Below are 26,499 nucleotides of genomic sequence, written 5' to 3' on the forward strand. Positions count from 1 at the left end.
ATAATTTAAATAACTTGATAAAGCCTCAATTATTGTTTCCAGCATCCCTGAAGAAGGGGGAGTGGGAATCCCATGAGATTATCCATAGTCAGATGGAGAAACTTCAATAAAGGGAATTACTTGCTCAAGGTTACACACCAAGACAAAATCTTGAATATATTACTCAGATAGATGCTCCCTGTCTTCACAAAGAGAAACAGCTTTGCCAAGTGCTGCTTTATTTTTAATAAATATTTTGTGAGGAAATAAGTGAAATACGTAAAGACTAGCTTGAACATGCTATTACAACGACCTTTTCACACACATGAAGAAAAAGAAAACCAATCTAGTATCTTATGGATAACTTTCTATTAAATTTTAACCTGAACATATTTTCTAATAGTAAAGAAAACCAAGGCAGCCAATCAGAGATGGAATGAAGTAAACCAAATTAGATTTTCCTCAGGGAAGAAGGGCACTTTCGTAAATTACATCTGACATGGCAGTGGCTGGGTAATTATTTTTGATGCTCTCAACAGCTGGAGTCTAAAGGTTATTTTTTAAAATGATCAGTTAAGACACATTTTTTTTTAAGAAGCAATGATTTTAAGGGAAGCAGTGACTATAAAGGAATGTAAAAACTCTCCACACTACAAGCGAAGACTCAGAAGTAAAGGCACCTGCAGTCAATCTAATTTTCTAGGGAGAGTGACCGTAATGCCCACGTTTAAAATGCCATATGTTTCATCCTTCCTCATGACCCTTCACAACAAATGTGTCTTAGAATAACTCTAGATGCTTGAGAACAGGGGCAGGTTCCTCTACTTCTTCATTTCATGCATGCTAACAACACCCTCCCCAGCAAAAAGCAAAGGAGCAGAGGTTTGGAGCCCTCGATCCAGTGGAAATTCTAGTCCCACCACAGGCGCTAGCAGACCCACTAAGAGGCAGAACAGGAAGAAAGACACAAAGAAGACTAAAGGCCACTGCCTTCCAAGAAACTTTCTGAAAGATATCAGGATTCTTGTAGCCCGAAGTCATTACAGAAAAAGAAGACTTCTGAAAGTCAATCATTTAGGCATCCAGAATTTCCCAATAGATTTCTCTACTCAGATGTAGGCTCAACAACAGCAATCAGATCTCTGAATCCATATAAAACAGCAGCTCAGGAATGAACTGCTGACTGAGCTTTCTATCTTGTTCCAAAGTCCAGGATGCTGGGAAAAAACTGTTCAACATTCAGGCAACATGCACTTAACACGCTGATCACCTTAAGGGACAAAGAAGAGATCTCTTCCCATTGTGGCAGAGAGTTCTCTACCTAAGCCCTAACTTGCTGTTCAAGGAAAAACTGAAGAAACCCATTCCCTAAATAAAAACTGTAGCTCCGACTTGCACAGTGTGGGGACAACTCAAGGTTCTTAATTTCTGTGTTCCAATCCTTGTTGTACCCACTACCAGCACTTCACATCTCTAGACATCCACTGTTTACTCATCTCACCTGAACACAAATCACAGCCCATATGCCCTCTTCTTCCTATCACCTCCTACAGAAGTATTTTCTGTATCTCATAACGTAACACTGTCATACCTAGCTACTGTTCACTGACTTCAAAACTAACAGGTCCCTTCCTAACTAATGATCTCCACTTTCTTAAAGCTCATGTGACAAAAAAAAGCTTGCTGTATTCGATGGTCTGATCCCACATCACATCTCGCCCTCCCCTAGGCTGCACTGCCTTAAAGAAACACCAACTCCCGTACCCCATCCATACCAAACCTTCTTTATTCCTTTATTCTTACAAGCACCTGCAACCTCACAATGAGTTACCTCCAGGGGCAGTAAACTCTCATGACTCCTCTGTAAAGAAACAACATCTCCTCTCCTTGATGTAAGATTTCCTTTCCTTTATACAAAGTTGACAACTTACATCCCCCTGTGTGGTCAGTTATTTGGCAGTCAGATGGTCTGCACTGTCTACTTCACTATCAATTTTGAGCTCAAAGAAACCAAACTTATTAATTTCTGCATTCACCCCCCGCCCCAGGGACTAATGTCTGACACTGGTGTTGGTAACAGTAGACAGAACTGAAATCAATGACAGATGGTTAGATAGTGAGGATTATGAATAACTTTATTCTTTTTACACAATGAAAAGCTTAATATTCTTTTTTCATAATCAACAGAATCATTATTACTATAAACCCTCTTATATAAAGTAGGTATTAACTTGTATATTAAAAAGCTTTCCAGAATAGGAGAGAGAATCTATATTCTTTCATTTCTCAACAACAAATTTACATTCAGGAAAATGATTCTCTCTAATGATTATCTAAATGATTATCTCTGAACATATATCTGTTAGAGAAGAAAGGAAAGGAATATGCTGGGATGTCAAGGACAACTACTGATATCCCTTTGCCTAAACACTTCTCCGTGGTCTTACTGGAGGCTGCCCTGCAGCCCGGGCCTGAGGAACGCTGACATGAGGGATAAGGTAGTGGAAGAGAGTAGATCCACAAACCTAACATATGGAATTACCACGTTTACTTATCAATGCCTTATTACTAGATAAAAAGTCACCTCTTTCTGTTTAAAACGTTATCGTGGCAACCCAAACTGATCCACAGCTATAAACCCAGATATGAGATTCCAATGCACAAGGCTAGTAATATGTAAAGCAGGTCACTGCATCAAGTGATCTCTACCAGTATTTTGAAACTTTTATGTGAAAAGGTCTGACTGAACTTATCTTCAAAATTAAGTGACAACACTTAGAGTTTATTTTACATAAATGGTCATAAAACACACAATGACCAAGATCAGAAGTTATTAAAATTCTTGACATGAATTAAATTTTTTCACATGTCAAACTTGCCATAGGAATAGGGAAAAATACATTGTTTTGATTTGATTTTTCTAAATCATTTTTAAAAATGAAAGCATGAAAACTTATTGTAGAGTCAAACTTTTCTTTTTAACCCTCCCATAAAGAATAGGAGGATCTAACTAAAAGAGAATACATCCTAAAAACAATTTGGAATTTAAGTCTCAAACACACACAAAAGTCTACTTATTATTGCTCTTAATGATTTTCAACACAAGGTTAAATAAGGCCATATAACTCAGAAATATTTCCCTCTTGTCTTATTAATTAAGCAGCTATTTAAGAAAATAACTTTACATAGATGTTTACAGTTAGCACAAAAATACAGTGTTTTATCTGGAAAGGGAATGATGAAAACATAAGTCAATATAAAAAGGAACAAAACTGGGTCATTTGTGGAGAAGTGGATGGACCTAGAGTCTGTCATACAGAGTAAGTCAGAAGCAAAAAAACAAATAACGTATATTAATGCATATGTGTGGAATCCAGAAAAATGGTACAGGTGAACCTATCTGCAGGGCAGGAATAGAGACACAGACGTAGAGGACGGACGTGTGGTCAGGACGCAGGGGCGAATGGGAGATTAGGGTTAACATACCTACGCTACCATGTGTCAAACAGAGAGCTGGTCCGAACCTGGGAGCTCAGCTCGGTGCTCTGTGGTGACCTAGCTGGGGGAGACGGGGGCGGGGGGGGGGGGGGGGGGGAGGGGAGGGAGGTCCAAGAGGGAGAGGACATATGTATATATACAGCTGATTCACTTTGTTGTACAGCAGAAACAAATACAACACTATAAAGCAACTATACCCCAATTTTTAAAAAAATCATTAAAAAAAAACTCACTTGGGGTATGCCCAGCAATCTTTTAAAGCCAAAATGATTTGCCAACAGTTTCTCATGCAATCTATGGGAGCATGGATTGTCTGAAGTCGGCTATAAAATTGGTTTCAGTCCGTTGGATATTGATCCTCAACCTGAAAATTCCCCATGGCCAACACAAGTACTGCAGATACCTTTTTCTGAGAAAAAGAAAAAGAGCCTTTAAAAAAGAAAGCAAGCTAGCAGTTCTGATGCGACCCATTAAGTGCGTAATGCGCGTTTTCAAAATTACCCATATGAAAATGCATATTTACCAGATTGAGCTAACGGCTGCTGCAGGGCAAACGTATATATTTTTAATCTTAAAATCAGCAAGCCCGAAATGGGCCAGAAAAAATGAGTGAGGCTACTACCATCAATATCAATTATTCCAAACAACACAGGGTAACAAATTTTTTTCTTTATCAGGGGTGTCGGCAAATGAAACCATGGGTCTAGGTTAAGATTTATTTCCTAACATGTAGCCTCTGCCTGGAAACGGATCACACGATTAAGTGGCCTCAAATCCTGTGTGCACGATGTGGGCAATGATATTGAACAGGGCGATTCTGGCTGTCTCTCACAACCTCAACATAGCTTTGTGTCCAAGAATCTCTTGTGCCATCTGCAAACAACAGAGCATTTGCTATGCTAGAGAAGGAAGTCAGCCAAAACGCAAAGGCAGATTCTGCAGGCAAAGAAAGCCCCCTCTGCTTTTTCAACCCTCAGCAAATCAGCAGCCTTATGTAAATAGAACAAGAGCAGGGTCTTCTCAAGGGTAAAAACCACAGCCTGAAGCATCAGGCAGTTTGTCATCCTGAAATACCAAGAGCCTGTGAGCATCCTTCCTGACAGCCTCTGCACAAGCACCGTGGACACTGACTCTGCCCACTCACCAAGCAAGCGGCGGACGATGCTCAGCCACGGGCTCTGTCCCGGGAAAGAATTTCTCCGTGAACGTATTTCTGCCTATTAATCTTAGAAATATTGGGTTGGCCAGAAAGTTTGTTCGCATTTTTCATAACATCTTACTTGCACTTTTTGGCCAACCCAATACCCTCTTGCCCCTCTGCAAAGCATGACAGTGCCACTCTAACATAATTTCCAACAGAAAACCTTTCTGTGTGAAGAGCACACGTGAACAAAGCCTTTCTCACAAACAAATTCCCCAGAGACCCAGCTGGGTGGCACAGCAGTGGCCATGGAGGTTGGCCCTCGGGACTGCCCTGCTATCTGGCTTTCCCTTCCTCTTACACAGGATTCCTGCACCGTCGACACTCTGACTACTCCATCAGCTAACAGCAGCTGGTCTAACACTGCAGAATAAAGTCCACAAGCATCTTGCTAGTTAAAACATGGATGCTTCCAAATTTCCAACACACAAAAGGGTGTGTGTGCATGAGCACGCATGCCCACGCTAGCAACTACTCTGGAATCCCGAAACCCGAATCCCAATCCCCCGTGCGCCACCTGGCCTCTATCAGAGCCTCTCATCTTGCTTCCTGCTCTCTACAAGAGCCACACCTGTCACCACGCCTCACCTCTCTAAACGATGTACTACTACCTTCCGCACGGTAGACACTCAAAAACTACACGAGGAACAAATGAATTGAATGAAAATATTAAAACAGAAAAGAAGTTACACAAGATCCTAGCAAGAAGGCTATGCTCTAGCAATATCAACATAAAAGATGCGGTTTTCTAATAAATACTTCTTTAAGAAATATGACTCCCCTGGTGGTCCATCCAGTGGTTAAGACTCTGCGCTTCCACTGCAGGGGGCACGGGTTCGATCCCTGGTCAGGGAAGTTCTGTGTGCCATGCAGTGCAGCCAAAAAAAAAAAAAAAAGAAAGAAAGAAAGAAAGAAAGAAAGAACTCAATTGCAGGATGACCTACTTTTAGTTTTCTGCCAGATTCTTTTGTGGGGAAGGGATATTTGCATTGTCTGGGAATAGTGGGAGAACTTAAAAGGGAAAAGCAAACAAAAATTGGGAAAACAGCACCTCTGTAAGTGAAATCTTGTTAGTCCTTACCCTTTTCCTGTGTTGTGACCCTGAAAACTGTCACCAAAATTGGCTTGATAACATCTTCTTAAAGATTCTAATATCTCAGGTGACATATATCCTTGGTTCCTTCCTTTTCGACCTTCATGAAAATTAAACTCCATGTATTCATGTCTACAGATTCCCAAGTAGTACTACAAATTTTACACGGGTTTTTGTTTAAAAACAACACTATATACATTTAGCAAACATTTACCTTTCTTCAACCTCATTGCTAACAGGGAATTATTATGCCAACAGGGAATTAAATTATGAGAAAAATCAAGTTGGCTGGTGGGAGGGGGTAGAGAAGCAGGTCATAACAAACTAAAAGAAAATCTGTTTAAATTTCCCATTTTTCTCTCTTCTCCTCTAGGAGTTAGAAAATTTTCTAATGCATCAAAAGCCTGAAGACAGATTCAAGACAATTATCTTGCTAACATTAAGAAGTGGTGCTGACTGTTTTGGAATAACTACTGCTGCAAGACCTCCCCCCATTCCCAAATCAATACTATGCTACATGGACTTGAAAACTCTGTAAAACAAGAAAAAAGAAAGATCATCCTGCCAGCAGCAGCAATCTTACTAGTTACACTGATACGCTAAATATTAGCTATGGTTTGACACTTGTATTACTCAAGCAGAGAACATTCTGAGCACTCTCATCACCACATTTTATTCTGAAAATGTTCCTTAAAAAGCCCTCCTTGTGACTCATATTGAATCCCTACTATGAAAAAGATTCTAGCCAGCTTAACATCAAAACTCCAGTAAAGTGATGTCAATCTCTCTACTGCGTCTGTAGATGCAGTAGCTATGTGCCATATGAGGACACAAGGAATCTAGGAGAAGGGAAAGGGCGCCTGGGGTGGGGGCAGGGAGGAAGGGGGGTGTCTATTTTCAAAATCAGTGATGGTCATCTGCCCTGTGAAGCAAAGTGTCTCAGGGCATTAGAGACGCGAGGGAAGGGAATTTCGAGATCACTCTCACTCTTGCTGCCCTACTGTACCCACCTTTCTAATGCCTGGGAAGGCAGGTAACAACTCTATTCATTCCAATCTGTGAATCCTATCAAAAATAAATTCGGCTATAAAATCCATATTAAGTAGAGGATGACTGCTAGTGGAAATGTCTTTAACACAAAGATTACAACTAAAATGTAGCTGAAATATGTACATTCAGGAAACCAACCCAGAGAGAGTTCAAACACTTCCAGGAATACTATGCCCAGTATTCACAGGAAAAAATAACCAGTGACAGGTAGGCTGCAGTGAAGATTCTTCTCTTCCCACATGGCCGACAAACAAAATGCTAGTCTGATCTTCTGGTGTCACATCCTGCAGAGCAGATTTCAAGCAACACTGCCTGCTCCTTTTCAGAAAACAATACACTAGGGGCCTCGGCTTTATAATAAATGGTTCAACCAATTTGCAGTGCTCACTGGAAATACACAGGAGAATTCACAATGCCTGGCTATAATTCTTATTTGGCAAATGATTTTATTATAAACTGGTATCATAGTGAATCCATTTTCTCTACGGGTTTTCTGCTAATGTTTAATGGACTGTCAGTATAATTTAGATTTCATCTATTTAAACTCATTCAAGCCTGGCTCCTGATTATACAGTAAATGAAACATATTTCTACTCAACGAAATTAACGACAGTTAATTGTAATCTGCAGTTCTCAATTTTGTAAAAGCAACTGTTCCACAGTTCAAGCATCAAGCTACAAAATTTGCCAAACCAATTATATTTTTGTACTTTATAGGCATCTACATCGTATAAGCCTTCCTTGTAAGATTAATGTATGTACGTATTCTTTTAATATTTCTTCCCACTCAAATATTTACTACCAACTTTCCAGAAAGAGTTAGGACTTAAATTATAACTAAAGGCTGGGAAAATGAAAGTTTGTCAGAGAGGTGCTCAATTATTTCAGATTTTTTAAGCTAGCAAAACTGAAGATTAAAATTTTCTACCTTATATATTTCTCTGCATACTATTGGACGGTTTTCTTATACATTTCGAATCAGTCACAATGTCAACATTAAGTGAAATTTATTAAAAGTGGGCTAGGGACTTCCCTGGCAGTCCAGTGGTTAAGACTTCGCCTTCCAATACAGGGGGTACGGGTTCCATCCCTGGTCAGGGAGCTAAGATCCCACATGCCTCGGGGCCAGAAAATCGAAAAACATAAAACAGAAGCAATATTGTAACAAATTCAATAAAGACTTTAAAAATGGTCCACATCACAAAAAATCTTTAAAAAAAAAAAAAGTGGGCTAAACTTACCATATGGATTTAGACATACAAACAGGGCACACAGCACATATTAATAAATACTGTACTGAATTACTTTTGAGTTTGATACTCTGTTTAATAGAAATTTACTTCTGAGTTTTATTTACCAGACAACAATCCCATGAGTGATTTTTCTTATTGAGTGATTGGTCTTTCACCTAATCATCCACACAGCTGTGTAAGAGATGCTTAAAGGAGAAAAAAAGTGTGCAGAAAAAACACCTTCAAGGCTTCCCTGGTGGCGCAGTGGCTGAGAGTCCGACTGTCGATGCAGGGGATGCGGGTTCGTGCCCCGGTCCGGGAGGATCCCACATGCCGCGGAACGGCTGGGCCCGTGGGCCATGGCCGCTGAGCCTGCGCTCCGCAACGGGAGAGGCCACAACAGTGAGAGGCCTGCGTACCGCAAAAAAAAAAAAAAAAAAAAAAAAAAAAGCACCTTCAGAGTAACTTATCAAATCAATACCCACACAGATACAGCAAGCATCCAGAATTTGCTGCCCCAAAACTATAACCACCAGGGTCACAGACTGTCAGACTGCAATTCACACAAAAACAAGAGAAGCAAAGGAAAACCACAAGCTATCCTTTCCAGTCCTTCTTTCAGCTTGGTGGTTTACATCTGCTCAGCTGGTTACTGATTCTCCTATAACCACATTCCAATAATGACCCATTCTCATGCCGTTGCCCCTATTAAAGATGCTCTACCTCCACTTGGTCCTACTGCAATTCTATCCAACCTCTAGGACCCAAATCAAGATTCCCACGGTCCTTCATGTCTTCTCCAACGCCACCAACTTACAGTCTGTTCAATTCAGTTGGTATTGCCCACCCACTGCCTGTTACTGACAAATAACGTTACTTGAATGAGTGTAATTTCTCCCCATAAAATGAAGGATCAGAGACTAGAATCCTGTCTACTTTTGTGTCTTGCCTTATCTCACCTCCACAACACCATGCACAAAGTTATAGACAAAGAAGAGTGTGCTCTCCTGTTAGCAGCTGATTAATAAAACACTCCTAATACTACATCTAACAAACCCCAGGAAATTCGACTAGCTTACCCAAAGCCTATTACAGCTTCAGTGGGCCTCAAATTTAATCATTTGCTTTAATTTATATAAACTCCTAAGGGCAAATGAAGCCTGTTCCCTAACTCTCTTTACTCTACCCATACCTCTTCCTTTTCTCCCTTAAATCATTATTGTTTTCATTTGGGGTTTTGTTGTAGTTACTATTGTTTGGTCATGTGTTTCTTTTAAAATAAAGTCAAAGATTAAAGATATTTTAAGAATAATTTAAAACATCACATCACTTTCCTGTGACTGAAATGTTGAGACCTCAGATTTTCATTAAAGATCTTTAGCCCACTGTGAATTACAAATATCATTTTACAAGTATTCAACAGGTATCTGGGGAAAAATAGTTCCACCTATACGACAATTTGCAATTATCTATCTCCTTAGGATTCTACATGTAATAATTTTGCTTTCTAACAATATACATCATTCTCAGGCTAAAAAGTATTGGGGGGAGGGCGGTGGCAGGATCTTGTCTGGTAATCTGCCATCCACCTGTCACTTTTATAATCAAAATTAGCAAAGATCTGAGCAAGGCAGCAGGATTTAAAATATCCAAATTCCTCTTGAATCCTGAAATGAGATGAGAAGACTTCATTTATTGTTCAGGCCGTAAGAAGCTCTGGATGCTCTGTATGAAACTACTCAACACACTTCAACAGGTGAGTGCAGCTGCTCTGGGCCAATGTAACACTTAATGAGAGTTTTACTTTTTGTAATTTGTACCTTGAAAAAAATCATGTTCTGAACATCTGCTGAGACAAAATAAATCGGAACATTGACCGGAAGAGGGGGGATGAGACCTCTCCATTTCAACCAAAGCGGTAACAGGCAAATCTTGTCAAGATTACATTAGAGCTAAGGAAAGAAGATAAATATATTCTAAAGGAACAGAATCATAAACTCATAAAACATTCACACACAGACTTACGGGCACCACCAGCTAAGCACTAGAAATAATGAAGTGAATAAAAATACTGTCCTTCCCTTGACATGTTCACCATCTAATATTAGAGACAGACATGAAAACAAATAACTATATGTCTTCAATAATTTTAATTGAACTTGTTTTCTACCCCCTGTAACAGAGACTGCTAGCTGAGCATAATTTCATTCTTGCCTTCTTCCTTAAGAAAAGAACAGCTGAAGTTTAGAAGGTGTCTGGCCTCTCAGAAAAAAGACATTTGTCAGCCTCCCTCATAGCTGGTTTGGTCACATGACTAGGCTCTGGTCATGGCATACAGTATTTCAACTTCTGGAAACTGAATCCTGAAAAGAGGAGCCCCTTCTCCCCTTAGCCTTCCTGTTAGCCTGAAGACAAATGTATCGTCTGAAGGCGGAGCATAAGATGGATCACAAGATGACATGGGAACAGCGGCCACACAGAATGGAGTAACCAAATCTCTGACTGTGGCTAAAGAACCAGACCAAGAATTTACTGGTTCACAATTCAGCACCAAAAGCCATTGTACACAAATATCTCTAAATTAGTTTGAAATGGGGCAAAATATTTAAAATACATTCATGGGAAATTCCCTGGCGGGCCAGTGGTTAGGACTCCGCGCTTTCACTGCGGTGGCCTGGGCTCAATCCCTGGTCGGGGAACTAAGAGCCCACAAGCCGCGTGACGTGGCCAAAACCAAAACAAAACAAAAAATAAATAAATAAAATAAAGGACTGTCCAAATAAATAAATAAAATACATTCATGAGCAGAGTGACACCCAAAACAATGATTTAGGGAAAGTATTCTAATTCTTTTAATAGGGAACGCTAGGAAGGAACAGATGACCCTAGCAAGTGTATAAAATCAGCACATAGAGCTCTTGGCAGAATGACTAAAATAGTTTGATTGGACAGCATAAACCATTACCTTCCAGTGGGATTAAGAATCAAGTCCTAGAGGCAGATGACGTATGTCAGAACAACGTCCACAGCTGCCGCTCTGAAGAGACTTCACAGCCAAGGCAAGTTCCTAGCATGACGCTACCCCAAGGTGTCACAAATAGAAAGAAAAGATCATAACTTCTGCAAATTGACTGGCATTTTGTGTGGAGGGCAGATTGATGGTGTCTAATGGCACCACTCAGGCTCCCCCCTTTCTTTTCCACTTCTGCGTGGGTTTGATTTTAGGACTTCTTTAGCAAGGCTATGTGGCTGCTCCTCAACAAAAATACAGGGGCCACTGATAATCAAATTTTCTGGAACACTATATAATTTATAAAAGTTAAAGCTGACCAGAATTCATACTATACTAAGTTCTCAAAACATACTCCATATTTTACTTCATACCAGAAAGATGATACAATGTCACAGCTTTACCTCCTCCTTTCCACACCATTAACTGTGGATAAAAAACAGCGCATTCTCTGAGGTGAAGATTTACTACCTAAAGATGACGTAAAGTCTCCTGCTCTGCCTAGAGAACATTTCTCCAGTTTCAAACGCACAAACTGAGTCACTTGCAGAGGCCAAAGTCCTACAGTACACCAGGGTTAGCTAGAAAGAATTGTAATGGCAATTCATTAAAAATCTTTAGCAGTCCAGACATACCCTTTAACTCAGCAATTCCACTTCTAAGGAAAGTGAGCAGAATTGAATAGATAACTATTCACCACTGTTGTTTATAGTGGAGAATATTTGGGAAGAACCTAAAATCCAACTATATATAGCTACTTACATTATGGTGTCTATTGACTAACGTGGGCATGTCTAATTTTTTGTGTCATGGATGCCTTTAGTAATCTCTACACCCAATCTCCACCAAAAAAAAAAAAAAAAAAAAAAAAAAAAGGTTTTAAATTCACAAAAACATGTATTGAAATACTTGTCATAGTATGAGAAAAAACTGCAATGTAATATATGTGCTTCTTTATAGATTCGTTAAATAAGATCCACTAGGCTACTCCCCCAGTAACCTCCTATGTGATAAACATTATTTTCAGATGGTTTTCTCTACATGATGTCATATAAGAATACCTGTGATTTATTTTGGTGTCACAGGTACTGCCAATATTACTATGGTTTATTACCTACCTTCAGAATTGAAATGAATGCTAAATGTCACTTAAAATGTAACAAATTAGTGAAAATAAAGATGCCATTTTTTACCCACCCAAGTTCACAGTTTCCTGAATTCTATTCACAGTCACCTAGGTTGACGATGGACCCAAGGTTAAGAATTCCAGTTTTAATGGCATACTAAGCAGCAGTAATGACTCTGATTAATTCCTGGCATGACAATAAATTCAAGACATGTTAAGTTAAAAAGCATTATCACAAAACAGCGAATAGCAGAATCCTACACCTGTTTACTAAGGCAAGTGACCATACAACACAATATTAACAGTAATTTAGTGACTTTAATTTTTAACTTTTGCTTAACTGAATATTTCAATTTTCTTCCTTGAAAATGTATTATTTGTTCATCAAAAACAAAAAGAAAAAAAATGCAGGAAGGAAAATATGGGGGAGAAATAAAAAGAAAGGCCTATAACCAAATATTATAAATGTGCTCATAGGACAAAGGCAAAAAGCAGCAGGTAAATTCTGGGGAGAGAACAAAATGGAGCACCTCTAATCATTACAGAAGTTGGGTAACAGAAATAATGCTGAAAAGGGAGTTGGAAATCCATATGTCTGTGTATAAGATGCCACAGCACTGAGAATCCTAGCAGCTGGGAGATAATAGAAGTAAAACATATGACAAAACTGATGGTCTCTACAACAACTAGCCTCCACCAATCACGATCTGAATGCCAGGTGCAATTTTTAAAAAAGACTGCTCTCAAACACAACTTCAGACTTGCAAAACAAACAGTGAAGGGACCTAACTACCATAATGAATGCTGCATAGTAAGAAAACCACAAGAAGGTTATACGTTTGGTTGTCTAACATTCTTGGATTTGATATGAACCAACACATACATAGTCCTTCCTGTCATTGACAGAACCCCAGTTTGTATCTACATTATTCACATTCCCCTCTGTTGTGTTTGGGGGGAAAGAAAAGACTTTTTAGCCTTTTTTAAGGTTACTGATTTAATTTCATGTTATTTGGTAGCATGAAGCTGCCCTTAACCACTAAGGATTATCCAGATTTTTACACAAGCTTATACAAGTCTAGGATCCTTTATCGAGGCAGTTATGTTCATCACTCTCCTGCCTTTACTCCACCATCACCACTCAGTTAAATATAAATTAACAGTTTTTAAAATGACCATTCAACATAATGCTTAAGGGATTTCCTCTCTGTGACAGAACCCAGGAACCAATTCTTAGATACATAATGTTGGCATATTGAAGATGAACTTAAAATGGTTCTTCCGTTTTGAGGCCATGTGTAAAGTTTAATCATACTGTAAAATATCTATTCCGCATTAGAAATAGCTAGAAACAGCTTATACTTCTCAAAACTCAGGTTGTTAACATACACAAACTCAGTTTCTATATGTGAAGTTAGTGAGTCTTTTGTGTTACTCCAAAATAAAGGCAATGATTTATTTTTTCCCAATCTCAATACAATTTGAGCTAATCACTCAAGCTGGATACCTTACGTTTTAAAGCTGGAATCAGCAGTAGCCCTATGGGAAGTTAGACAAAGCACTGACTTTTAAATATAGGCACTTAAAATGATCTGTTGTTTTCTTTTGGAAGTAGAATTAGAATAGTTAATACTCATCCACAAACCATTATTATGTGTACATTATTGTTGCAATTGTGGTCACAGAAAATTTTATTTATTTGTATGCCAGCTTATATTGTGAGAACACATTTAGTCAGTTTGGGTTTCATCAGTCCTGTTATCCTTGTCCTTGGAACACCCTTCATGTATCTGAGGTTTCTAGTTGAAAAGTTTACTGTAAAAAAAAAAATCAGGGGCTTCCCTGGTGGCGCAGTGGTTGAGAGTCCGCCTGCCGATGCAGGGGACGCGGGTTCGTGCCCCGGTCCGGGAGGATCCCACATGCCGCGGAGCGGCTGGGCCTGTGAGCCATGGCCGCTGAGCCTGCGCGTCCGGAGCCTGTGCTCCGCAACGGGAGAGGCCGCAACAGTGAGAGGCCCGCGTACTGCAAAAAAAAAAAAAAAAAAAAAAAAAAAAAAAAAAATCAAAAACAAAAAAATGTATTGTTTTTACAGAATAAATTTATTGGAATGTATACTGGGAGTAAGGTTTGAGGTTGTAAACAACTAAGTTAGTGTAATTTGGCTTCATATATGTAACGTGAGGTATTAATGTAATTCATATATTAAAGCAAAAATTGTTAACAGCGAAGGGAGGGAGGGAGGGAGGGAGGGAGGGAGGGAGGAAGGAAGGAAGGAAGGAAGGAAGGAAGGAAGGAAGGAAGGAAGGAAGGAAGGAAGGAAGGAAGGAAGGAAGGAAGGAAGAAAGAAAGACTGCTCTCCATAATGCCAAATATCTATTTTTTGGATAGTTGCTGCAGACTTCGAAATCATTCTCATTTATGAGCCTGAAAGACAGCCCAGGGTTTTTCTCCCTCAAAATGCCTTCTAGGGCTTCCCTGGTAGCGCAGTGGTTGAGAGTCCGCCTGCCGATGCAGGTGACACGGGTTCGTGTCCCGGTCCGGGAAGATCCCACATGCCGCGGAGCGGCTGGGCCTGTGAGCCATGGCCACTGAGCCTGCGCGTCCGGAGCCTGTGCTCCGCAACGGGAGAGGCCACGGCAGTGAGAGGCCCGCGTACCAGAAGGAAAAAAAAAAAAAAAAAAATGCCTTCTAGCCAGTACAGAGAGCAAACTGGAAACCACGTCTCCATTGTCTAATCGGAAATGTGAGGTATAAAATCCCTTGTAAGGAAGAAGCATAATTTCCCCAAGTCTAAGTGCTGCTAGAGTTAATTCTCAAACACAAACTTGAAAACTTTAGGTGTGAATAGTGGTAATTAAACACTGCTTTTCAGTTAAACTATTCTTGACAATATAAAAATACAAGATATCAGGTGAGACTTTTTTGTGACCTTTTCTTTCCCTCTACTAAAGAGAAAAAATTATAATTATACAAAGAATTAACATTCCCTCAATCAATTTGGTAATTGTACAGTACCTATGTTCTATAATACCAGCACCAATGGGACGTTCAGGACAAGTAAAGTCTAAGAACTAAACACCAGCTAATAACAATAATGCCCGGCTTCAGAGCGAACAGTTATGCATAGCTTTACAAATTAAGATGTTAACAATGAGAATAATGAAAAGCAACACACTGAAATAATATTAAAAAATATATTATAAACTCAATCCATTTCTCCTTTTTAAAAGGAACTTACAGTCGCAACCAAATGCCCTCCAAAACTGTATTTTTATTACATCTCTACCGATCAGTCTAAAGTGAGACTAGCACACCATCTGTCAAGCATCAACATCTACCCAGCACACAAAGAAAGCCAGAACAATGTCTACAGAGAGAACATAAAACAACCCTATCTTTGCCTTTTACAGTTCAGTTTACACATTTTACACATTACACTGATTATCACACTGGACATCATTGAAAAGGCATCCCTTGCAAAGGCAGATGAATAAGGAAATTTAGAGATATGTGAGAAAATAAATTTAGAGGTTAAATGAGTGTACAAATGTGTAATATCTTTCACATGTAACATACAGTATGCTGCCTAATTGGCTTGAGCATGTATTTAATAGTGAAATAATGAAAAAGATTTAAAGGTACTGGATATTTAATGCAAACATAATGATAAAGAGTCACTGTGTATGAACTTAACAGACCAGTAAAGTGAAAGTTTATCCATTTCCACGCATTTTAAGCATTAACCTAAAAGAACCAGGTGGGACTTCCCTGGTGGCACAGGGGTTAAGAACCCACCTGCCAACGCAGGGGACACGGGTTCAATCCCTGGTCCAGGAAGATCCCACATGCCGCCGAGCAACTAAGCCCGTGCACCACAACTACTGAGCCTGTGCTCTGGGGCCTGCGAGACACAACTACTGAAGCCCGTGCGCCCCAGAGCCCGCCCGCAAGAAGAGAAGCCACTGCGATGAGAAGCCTGCGCACCGCAACGAAGACCCAACGCAGCCAATAAATGAATGGATGAATGAATGAATGAACCAGGTAACTTCCTGATCTTTCCCCATCTATTTTATGGTACTTAAAATCCATTATGAAGTGTATACTAACACAAGTGTATGAAGGAGTAGAAAAGAAAAGCCTGTCTTTTTACGTTTTCTAGTATTTAGGGTATTCAGTTATCCCCAAATCAAAACTGAGGCACACAGTTATCTATTCTGCGGTATTTAAACGCTTTGAAAAAGGAGAAGAAATCGCTCTTATGCACATACATTTTAAAGTAATTCACCAAACAATATATTGCCCCATCTTTAAATCCACAGACATTATTTTTAATTGTGGAAAGTCTGGTTTTCTCAGCTGGTGAAGCTGTCAGAATAAATAGAAGGCAATATCTGGAAAGATGACAAACACATGGGTCAAAGTCAAACACAAGCCAATCTCTGTCAAGAACAGAGCCAAATTCCTGCATTTCAATTTAAACGATGTTAGCCAACCCAAATACCACCATGCCACTTCAAATCAAAATTGTTTCCTTTTAAAAAGAGCGTTTTACAAAACTGATAGAGTATAACAGATTAAACAACTCTTTCAGCAATTTCCTCAGCTACTACAAAGCAAGGCATCAATATATAATTACAATAAAGGGAACATTTAACAATTAATGGAGCCAGCAAAAGCTAAACCTCCAGAGCTTAAGAGTTCAAACACTTGCTCACTAAGCAAAAGGGCAGAGGATTTTAACATAACTGCAGGAAGTATCAGTCCAGTTAGACTCCAGGTAAACATAAATCTTCTTCCACTGTGATTGGGACTCTCTTCATCTCAGTCCACTGGGCTGATTTTAGTATCCAGCTTGGAGACTCAAACCAAAGAACCCCTGCCTCCCCCTGATCTCTCCCCACGCTGCTGTGTTATCCAGTTGCTCTAGTCCCATAGGAACAGAAGTCTCCGGAAGGCTGTTAGCTTGCTTTACAACCGACCAATGACCAAGACTCCCCAAGACGTATCACACAGCTGTTAGGTAATAACACCCCTGAAGACAGTCATGATTTGTGCTAGTTTATAATGATGACATCTTAACTAATTCACATTCTTTTCTCATTGTTTCTATTCAGATTCTTTACAGAGGATATGTACATACACTCTTTCAAAAAGAAAACAGAGTTTCAAAGTGTCACCATCCCAGCAAATACCTTATTGATAAGGTATCATTCTATGCCTCGTAGAGCTTGATAGGAAGCAGAAAAAGTTAAAATTTAATACCTAAATGGTTTCAACAATATAGACAAGTAAAAAATATGTTTTAATTTAACTGGATAAATCAAAGTAAAAAAAAATTTTTAATGCAGCATAAAATAGTAGGTGATGAAAGAATTTTAAGGATTATAGAAACAGGCAGAACTAGAAGTTGAGGCAGGAAACCCACAGAGCAAAAAGATCGGCACTATGGCCTATAGGTCAAATCTGACCCATGACCTGTTTTTGTAAGGCCCACAAAGTACAGAATGGTTTTTACACTTTTTTAATGGTTGGAGGGAAAAAAAGAATATTTTTTGACATGTGAAAATTACATGAAATTCAAATTTCATTGCCCATAAACAAAGTTTTATTGGAACACAGCCACCTCACTCATTTCTATCTTATCTGTCACTGCTTTCATGCCACAAGGGCAGAGCTGTGAGTTTCAACAGAGACTGTATGGCCTACAGCGAAGCTGAAAGTATTTACTCTCTGGCCCTTTACAGAGAGAGTTTGCTGACCACTGCTCTAGAAATGCTAAGTCAAGTAGCTCAGCTGAAAATGTGAAATTACACCACAGAAGACTACCTCGTGAAAGGGTTTGTATTCATTAGTGACACATATGCTCAGAAACCTTCTGCTATAAAATGCTCAAGCATTTTTCCAGTGGTTAATATCAAGCACACTGAGCTGAGGATTACAAAATATACCTTTCAGCTAATGCCTACGAGGATAACGAAGTGCCTCTAATACTGCATCTCCAAGTTCCTTGTCACATTCTCCATTTGGGCTGAAAACTCAGCTCATCTTATGAATCTAGATCAAGGATGGAAATATTCCCACACCTGCACCCAAGAACAACACTGTCAGCTGATCAGAGCACTCCTTCCAAACGGACTACATTCAGCCTCGTTCACCTGGAAGAGGAGATGAAATCCATCTGCCATCTAATGTCGAGGTGATCTCTTCTACTCTTCTCACCTAGTTTGGACTTCTTTACCATTCATTTTTTATCATTTTTCTTGTACCTCTTCTTGTGTGAAAACCATGCTGGGAACTCGACATAGAGGACAACAGTGAAATCAAAGTGGAACAGGTATGCTTGCACTCTGCAACCTGTGAACAGGGCATTAACAGGCCAAGTGACATACCATCAATTAAAAGAAAAAGAAAACTAGGCTTTTAAAAAAGTCTCTTTATCAAAATACTGATAAGGGGTTCTTGACAAATCCTGCTCCCTTTTTCAACTTCATATAATGCTTTTAATGAACTAGAAAGATGCAGGTTCTACTGAGACCAAAAAAACGGGGCAGGCGGGGGAAGAAGGGTGCACGTTGTGTTTACCATGATACTCAGAGAGGGTCTTAAGGAGCAATAACTAAACTTGGTAACCAATTCCACCAAAAGAAAAGCTCTCTATCAACTATGGCAAACTGAAACCAACCAACAGCAAGAGGCAAGTCCAATTCAGACTCAGACACACAAATATACAGAACTGGGACCGCATCGTGACTGACCCACCCAAACGGAGTCCTGAACGGCCAGAGCTCATGTTCAGCAGTAGCCACATTAACGTCAGAGCACAGGTGGTTGAGAGCAGAGTAATGTCCCCTCTCAAAATAACCTTCGCCAGGAATTCCGTGAGGTTTCCACGCTTCACTGAGATATTTTTTTGAGCATCTGAACAAGCAAAGCAGCTTCCTAGGAAAAGTTTTTGCCTGAGCCCACTCCTGTGTCACAGGATAAGTTCATGAGCTGCTGTCATCACTAGGCAGGCAAACATTCCACTGAACATTTCAAATACTCATAAGGATTACACAGTCCTAAGAAAATAGAACACGAGATCCTAAGAGGGTCAAAGCCCTTCATCTTTGGAGAGGAAGCACGTGTATCTTAGGGTTCCATTGTGTTCAACAGCCTTTCCAGCCAAAAGTGAAACTTTTAATTTTAAAAAAAAAAACAGGCAGCCAACCATAAAAGAGTTGCAGACTTTTATGAATAGTCAAAGAATTAGATAATGTGAGGTCAGAAGCCATCTCCCTTTAGAGTTCTGAAGATGGAGGCTTAGTGACTATAAATATCTCCCATCAGCAGATACATAGCTTTTCAATCTAGGAGGATTAAAAATTAAGTAACCCCAATTTGGTGGTAATTACCTCCTTAAATTGACACATCTTCTATCCCTGAGAGCATTCAGAATTAAAGAAAGACTTGAGAGAATCAAAAGTATATTAACATTTTTGGGGTTAATAAGATATCAGGATTTGATATTTTTATTCTTTTTATAGTTAAAAGAATGTGGCTTACAACAATATCCTGTAATTCCAATTTTTCTAAGTAACACTACCTAGAGCCATATTATATGCCTGGCCTCTCTGAAGAAGCCCTGTGTGTACGTGTGTGTACCTGTGTAAAGCCCCTGGAGCGGATACTCTGATGCCCATTTCACCAGTGAAGAAACAAAGGCACAGAGGTTGTCCCTCGCAACCACCCACCTCACCGTGTGTGACACTGATTCAGAGGGGCGGTCAAGACTGAAACCTAAGGGAGCTTACACACAGCACTGAAACATTTAAGGCACTTCATTCATAGGTTCACTTCATTCATAGGTATGATTTACTTCATTTATGAGAAGCATTAAGTGCTCTGAGAAGGTTTGTGTTAAAAGATCCCTTAACAATAGAAACCACATATTAAATTTATTTTACTTATGTAATAAGCAAGCCTAACTGTTGAAGATATTACTTTAAAAACAAGACCAATCACAATTCAAAAATCCCTTAAAAGTGACTGTTAAAATTAATTTATAAAGGATATAAGACTTGTAAGCTGAACTTCTAAGAAGTAGTGCCATGTATTCTAATTTATAACTTTAACAAACTGAATACCAATTTTTTAAACCAAAGTAAACTTTCTGGATAGTCTTTTCTACATAAAATTTCAGCCTGAAGACCCTTCTCAAGGAAGTCCTTACATCAGCCACTCTGTACATGTGTTTACTGCCCAACTCCTAAAGGCAGCACAGCTGAGACAATGCTATTCAAGAGAGGCCGCCCAAGAAACACAGGGTGAACACTCAAGTGTGGAGTCACCACCCCTGCCTATGCTGATAAACATCTGGGGAAAAAATAACAAAGTGCCTAGAATGTCCTAGACACTTTTCTAGGTAACTGGGGTACGTGAGTGAGCTAAAAGGAAAAAGATCCCTGTCCTTCTGGAGTGGAACAGCAAGGAAAAGACACAAAAGAAATGGGAATGGCGGCATTTAAACCTGGTGTGAAACGTCAAGGGGTAAAGGGACTATGAGAAGGGGTGAGGCCACAGATCAGAGGTCCTTGGGGGGTGCGGGGTGTCCAGAGGATTTCTGGATGCAGGCTAAAAGTGGGATCCAGGAAACAGGTGAATAGATTACCAGCAAGCTAGATCTCTGAGTTTGAGGATTAATTGTTCATAAAAATGCCTTCAAAGGATTACTATTTATCCATAACATATACCTGCCATTAACAAGGGTGATTTTCAAATGGCCGCATATAGAACATTTCTGTTTCTTTTGGAATACATAGGTTAAGAATACATTGTGGTTCACTGTTTCTCATGTAGACACTTCTGCTGTAACACAATATATATATTGTTGGGAAAACCTCATGTTCTGCAAAAAATGTTTATTAAAAATAAAATACAGGGTAAGGGGCAGCTTAACCAAAACTACTGCAACTCTAAAATCAGATTACCGTTTTGTTTTAAATATAAATTTATTTATCTATTTATTTGGCTGCGTTGGGTCTTCGTGGCTGTGTGGGCCTTCTCTAGTTGCAGTGAGCAGGGGCTACTCTCGGTTGCAGTGCACGGGCTTCTCATTGCGGTGGCTTCTCTTATTGTGGAGCACGGGCTCTAGGCACATGGGCTTCAGTAGTTGTGGCTCATGGGCTCTAGAGCGCAGGCTCAGTAGTTGTGGCGCATGGGCTTAGTTGCTCTGCGGCATGCGGGATCTTCCTGGACCAGGGCTCAAACCCGTGTCCCCTGCGTTGGCAGGCAGATTCTTAACCACTGCGCCACCAGGAAAGTTCCCCCCCCCCCTTTTTTTTTATCAGTAAGTATAACCTCAAGAAATAACACAGCCTAGCCCAAGCAGGCACACAGAGGTGCTGAAGGCTGCCTTAGGGAATATTTAAAATACATAAAAAGGGGCTTCCCGGGTGGCGCAGTGGTTGAGAGTCCGCCCACCGATGCAGGGGACACGGGTTTGTGCCCCGGACCGGGAAGACCCCACATGCCGCGGAGCGGTTAGGACCGTGAGCCATGGCCGCTGAGCCTTGCGCGTCCGGAGCCTGTGCTCCGCAACAGGAGAGGCCACAACAGTGAGAGGCCCGCGTACCGCAAAAAAAAAAAAAAAATTCATAAAAACAGCAGATGCTGACTCGAAGGTACCGAAACAGTGCAGATTAACATGGGGCTTCTGTAAAGGCGAGCAACAGCAGGCACATAAGGCGGGGTGCACCTCTCTGGAGAAGGAGCCCCAGGACAGGTGCTCATTTTTTCATTTCACTTTAAAGAGAGATGAAAGGGCTCTCATTGGTGCAACAGCCAAACTGAAGGTTTAAATTCTCATCTTCTTTTTCCTTTTCTGCTAAACTATAAGCCTATATTATACCATATAATTGCACACTATAATTCCACTTCCTCTATTCACACACCTCTTGCCTAGAAAAGCTGCATATGAACCAGCACAAGTGGCACGTTCCACTGACATCGTGCCTCTATTTACCTAGCACATGCATAGCAAAACAAACTGTTTATAAATATCCATATATCGTTAGAAGTTCTCCTTGAATCTGGTGACACAGTGAGAGTCTCCTGATAAAGTGGTACACAGGGAACACATGCCGTTCTCCTGGCCATCTCTCATCTACTTCCCCCACCAAACAGCTCCAGAATTCCACTGAGGGGAATTACTGTAGCTCCACCATGTGTAGTTTTAGGGGGAGCAATAAATCAAGATCTGTCTTTTCTGATCCAAGACACAGACATGCAATTCAAGCTTCACCAACCAAATTTACTCTTCTGAGACTGTGACTGGAGCTGAGTGACAGCAAGACAGGAAAATGCTGAAGGACACCTATTCCAGTGGTAGCACCCAGATGGAATGGTCAGTAGTTTCTGCTGACCCAGAATCGGAACTTCCCTCGATCAGGCAGGTTTCCACCCATTCTGTGTGTTATTCTACCAACAGATTATTTTTGTGTGTGATGTGGCCAATGTTCCCCAGCTTGCATTAAAAAAACTTGAATGAATACAATATGCTCGCATTTATTAGATCACATAAACCATGTATCTTCCCTTTCAGCTGCTGGGGTAAGGTTTCAACAGTAGCCTAAATATTCTGCAACAACTGACCTCGCCCCACTCAGCATACTTCCCGTAACTGTTATGCATTTACCTTTTTAACAATTCTTTATATGTGTCTAGCAAATGAGAGAGAAACAATTTTCAGAAGGAGGCAAGATGTAACTAGGAGTAGGAGAAAGAAAAGGAGCCAAGTAATTATTTCATTTGCATTTTCTAAGAAATGGGCCTATCCCTTCTTTATCTTTCAACATAAGTGTGTTTATTATTTTTATTATCTTCAGTAGTTTTTGCAAATGTCCATCCATTCTTGGCTTTAACCAATTCTCCCAGGCCCGTGCGGTCTTACAAACTAGCTGTGTGGCCTCTCTGTCCCCATATGTACTACAGGGAAACAATGACTGATTTGTGTAGAGACTTTGGGGACTAGAAACAACACGTGTAAAGCAAGCCCAGTACTGGAAACGAGCAGGTGTTTTAAAAACGGTTAGTTATCATCCATGATTACAGCTCCCTCTCTCCCTCACATCTGTTTATTTGCAACCAGGTTCACAGTTCCTTTTGCAATCAGGCACTTGAGAAGATCCAAATCTTTCCCAGTTGACTGGTCACAACGTAATTCTACAGCCACCTCTATTCCTCCTGAACCACATATGCTGCATTTTACATCAAAATCTCAAGCCATGGGGGATTCCCTGGTGGTGCAGGGGTTGAGGATCCGCCTGCCAACACAGGGGACATGGGTTCGAGCCCTGGTCCAGGAAGATCCCACATGCTGCGGAGCAACTAGGCCCGTGCGCCACGACTGAGCCTGTGCTCTAGAGCCTGTGCTCTGCAACAAAAGAAGCCACTGCAATGAGAAGCCCGCGCACCGCAACCGAGAGTAGCCCCCGCTTTACCGCAACTAGAGAAAGCCCGCGCGCAGCAACAAAGACCCAACACAGCCATAAATTAATTAAATTTAAAACACACACACACACACACACACACACACACACACACACACAACAACAACTCTAGCCATGAAAGAGTATCTTCCTTTTCTCCCTGTTTTGGATCTGCCTAAATTCCATTCTGCTGTAAATAAGTGACAGGTATGCTGGGATGCTGGTCCTCTCAACCCTCAAGGCAATGTGCTCATTTTATATTTGTGCATTAACCTGAGAAAGACCGGGAAGCGCTGATCTAGATTAGTGATTCTCAAATTTTAATGTGTATTTAAATCACCTTTTGAAAACAAAAATTCTGACGCAGTAAGTCTGGGGTGGAACCTGAGACTGTGCGTTTCTAACCAACTCTCATGGGACGCCCACCTGTGGCCAACCTCAGGCACTCTAGCAAGCGTCTGGAGGACATGTCTTACTGTACTTAAGGACCCCTTCCTTATGAAATAGAAAAAGATATGGTTAACTAGTCTCAAAACTCTACCACCTTTCATTCTTTTGGTTAGAATAATTTTAGAAGTTCCTCTTGCTTCTTCTACCCTCATAAAGTAGTAACTTTTTATGTGCTAAAATATTTTCTTTTACATATATTTAGAATTTTAATAATTTCCTAATAAACACTTAAAAGGCAATCATTTCTTGAGGCTTGGGAAAAGTTGAAATAAAATTTCAAAAGAAACAGAAAAAATAAAAACACAACCCACAACTAAAAGTACACATTATAGTGATTAAAAATAAGAAATACATTTTCACAACTATTCCAAGGACACAACTAAGAGAGCTGAAGTGGTCATTAAACCTTGGGTCACTCAAACTTGAGTCCACGTAGCCACAAAGCTCTTCCTGCCTGTTATGGGTTGAACTGCATCTCCCCAAAATTCATACATTCAAGTCCTAACCCTCAGTGCCTCAAAATGTGTCCTTCCTTGGAAAACCAATCACTAACTAGTTAGAATGAGGTAGGGCCCTACTCCAATGACTGATGTCTATATAAAAAGGAGAGGGCTTCCCTGGTGGCCCAAGTGGTTGAGAGTCCGCCTGCTGATGCAGGGGACGTGGGTTCATGTCCCGGTCCGGGAGGATCCCGCGTGCCGCGGAGCGGCTGGGCCCGTGAGCCATGGCCACTGAGCCTGCGCGTCCAGAGCCTGTGCTCCGCAACGGGAGAGGCCACAACAGTGAGAGGCCCCCGTACTGCAAAAGTAAATAATAAATAAATAAAGAATCATCTAAAAATGAGAAATTTGGTGAGACACAAAAACAGGCACACAAAGAGAATGCCATGTGAAGTCTGCAGTTATGCTAGCACAAGTCCAGGAACTATCAGAAGCTAGGAGAGACCTGGAATAGACAGATTCTTCCCTTGCACCTGCAGCAGCAGCATGACCCTACTGAGGCCTTGATCTCGAGCTTGTAGCCTAAAAAACTGTGAGACAATAGATTTCTGTTGTTTAAGCTACTCAGTTTGTGGTACTTTATTATGACAGCCCTTGCAAACTCACGCACTGCCTCACTGTGCTTCCTCCCAGATTAAAAAAAAACTAAAGATGACTGTGGAGATAGGCAATCATATCACAGTCTGGTGTGCCACGTGAAGATTTTGGACTTTGTCCTACTAGCAAATGGGACCCACTGAAAGGCTCTAAGGAGGTTAATATTAGATTTATTAAGTGCAAACGAACTTGTAAACAAGTCAAACCACTATCATCCCTAAAGGTTCCTTTATGCCAGAATTCATGTTTCTTGTTACACAAAAAATATTTTCACAATCATCAGAAAAACTCAAGCCCCCTCCCAAATAAGAATGCCTCAAGAAGACACCTTCGGGCTTCCCTGGTTGGCGCAGTGGTTGAGAGTCCGCCTGCCGATGCAGGGGACACGGGTTCATGCCCCGGTCTGGGAAGATCCCACATGCCGCGGAGCGGCTGGGCCCGTGAGCCATGGCCGCTGAGCCTGCGCTCCGCAACGGGAGAGGCCACAGCAGTGAGAGGCCCACGTACTGCAAAAAAAAAAAAAAAAAAAAAAAAAAAAAAAAGACACCTTCACTTTCATGTCACTTCTACCTAAAATTCTTCTACATATAAAAGCCATGGATAAAAAGCTGCAGATCAAATGAGCTTTTATTTTCTCCTAAAATGTATGTCCTGGAACACCGAATGCCAGAGTTTTGTTCACCTTTATTTTAGAAAGGAAATGTTTATCTGTGTGATTGCAGTAGATAAGCTTCAATTATTCAGAAAATCAAGACTCTGAAACCAAATTCAGCCTCTTAACTGGTCAAAGACCAACCCCTCAGTGAAGAATCAGCAGCTAAATGTTAGGACAGACGATTTGTTAAAATGCTGGTAACTCCCTTCCCTCCTTAAATAGAAACCTGAACCAAAGGGACACTAGACGGTTTTTAAAGTTTCACGTTTTAACTTTCCTTTTTCTTTTTAAGTAAATTTCTCATTGAAGTATAACAGACATACAGCAAAGTGCAAAGCATGATAAATTCTCACAAAGTGAACAAATCCATGTAACCAGCACTATCACCACAAAACAGAACATGACCAGACCCAAAAGTCCCCTTCATGCTCTGTTCCAGACACCAGCGCCCCATCAGTGTAACTGCTATCCTGACTTCAAAACACCAAAGAATAGTTTCACCTGTTTTTTAACTTTATATAAAAGGAATCATACAGTATTAGACTCTTTTGAGTCCACTCAATATTATGCTTTGATTAATAGTCTCCTTTTAACCTCAATAGTCCGTGTGTGTGTATGTGTAATTTTAATTCAAACTAGA

General features: G+C 40.4%; 1 protein-coding gene across 1 annotated transcript in view; it reads right to left on the reverse strand.

The window, feature by feature from the left end:
• The window catches only part of RERE (arginine-glutamic acid dipeptide repeats), a 257,951-nt gene that overhangs the window by 225,969 nt on the left and 5,483 nt on the right, over positions 1-26,499 (reverse strand). The window lies entirely within an intron of this gene.

The sequence above is a fragment of the Phocoena phocoena genome, chromosome 1 (genome assembly GCF_963924675.1).
Source record: "Phocoena phocoena chromosome 1, mPhoPho1.1, whole genome shotgun sequence".
Taxonomy (NCBI): Eukaryota; Metazoa; Chordata; class Mammalia; order Artiodactyla; family Phocoenidae; genus Phocoena; species Phocoena phocoena.